At 47.5% G+C, this 1,558-nt stretch overlaps 1 protein-coding gene across 1 annotated transcript in view; it reads right to left on the bottom strand.

The window, feature by feature from the left end:
- The window catches only part of SP100 (SP100 nuclear antigen), a 133,333-nt gene that overhangs the window by 3,078 nt on the left and 128,697 nt on the right, over positions 1–1,558 (bottom strand). The gene's annotated exons all lie outside the window — the stretch shown is intronic.

The following is a 1,558-nucleotide window of genomic DNA, read 5'->3' as shown; positions in this document are numbered from 1 at the left end:
AGAAGATGCAACTCCACGGGTTCCTGAGAGATGGGGCATAAAGTGAACAATGGCAGGTTCTGTGAATCAGCCACCATTCTTACAGTTGTTCAAGTCCTGTGCTCAAGAATGCCTGGTGGTTTCCACCTTGTATCTAACTTCTCTTTGGAGGCCTCTGCACTAGAGCCCCATTAGGACTCAATAGCCAAAGGCATGCCCTTCCACCAATAGCAATAGCAGGGGTGATCATCTATTGGGTGAAATGCCCTGTGAGTGATGGAGTCTCATTCACCTCAAAACTTAGGGTTCCCATCTGAGCCACTGGGAACTTGATAATGAGCACTGTTTGCCATGGTTATTGGAAATGAGTACCTTAAGCACAAAGTGTTGGGCTTCTGTGAGTCAATCAGATCATAGAAAAATCAGAAAACAAGCTCTTGTTTCTCAACTTTGCTGAGTAAGCACAGAACACAGGCTATAGGCATCCTCTCCCTCGGCCCTGCCATATTTTATACCTAGAATCTGTGCTGCAGAAACTTCTTGAAAAGGAAATCTCTGGACACGGTGTCAGACATCTTCCATTTGCTCCTAGATTTATTCTCCAACCTTCTCTACTAGGCTGTCTGTGCTAGGAGGCTGTTGATAATTAGGCAAGCACAATGACCCATCCTAGTGATGCCAGCATCTCCTTGGCCATGTAGTGCTTGCTCAAGGAGCCTGTTACAAAGTGCTCCTCTGAGAGCACTTTGCATCTCTGGTGCAGAGATGGGGGCTATACATGGGCTCAACCAAAACGCTGATTTTTCTTCTGCCTCTGCAGATTGCCCAACTGGTCAAAAGCAGAGGTTTATGCTGATCCCCTAAGATGACACTCTGGGAGCAGGTGGGTCACATTAGCCTTCTCCATTATGGAAGGGCAATGCTCTGCCCTCACAGAGTCAGACACATTCCTGGTAGAGATCATCCTCTCAGCCTTAACAATTCTGTCCACACACTACTCACAGAGCACTCCATGGTATCCTGCATACCATCACCTCTGTCCAAAGGCACGTTTTTTAGCAAAGGAAGTGAGCCAGGGACTCACACTTGCAGAATTCACAGGTCTCAACATGTGACCTGTGACTCAGAGTCAGTTGGCTTGATAGACTGCTGCAGCACTGGCTTTACCAGCTGTGTGATGGTCCCACAGCAGGTGGCATATGCTTTAAACCAGCAGGCAGTGTATGATGGCATCACCCCATCAGAGAGCATGGGTCTCGGAGCCAAGTAGAGGAGGCAGAGGTTGACATGTCTTACTATTGCACTCAATAACCTCTTGAAGAGTTTTTGCTTCCCATTAATCTGCTGCTGCCAGCACTGTTCAACAGCTCTGGGTAATACTTGTGGATCCTGATACTAAGGAGCCTGTTCCTTATACATCAAAAAACACATAACTAGGTACAGAAACTGCAGAGTACTCATGAGTGGCAGGAGGAGCTGTACCACAAGAAAAAAGGGCTCAGGGAAGGGGACTTGTCTTACTCACTTGTTAGCTTCCACGGGCGGGATGTGGCAGTGCTCATGAAAGGATCTTGGACAA

Source organism: Colobus angolensis, unplaced genomic scaffold (genome assembly GCF_000951035.1).
Source record: "Colobus angolensis palliatus isolate OR3802 unplaced genomic scaffold, Cang.pa_1.0 Scaffold33, whole genome shotgun sequence".
Lineage (NCBI taxonomy): Eukaryota > Metazoa > Chordata > Mammalia > Primates > Cercopithecidae > Colobus > Colobus angolensis.
This window is presented reverse-complemented; position numbering and strand designations above follow the sequence as displayed.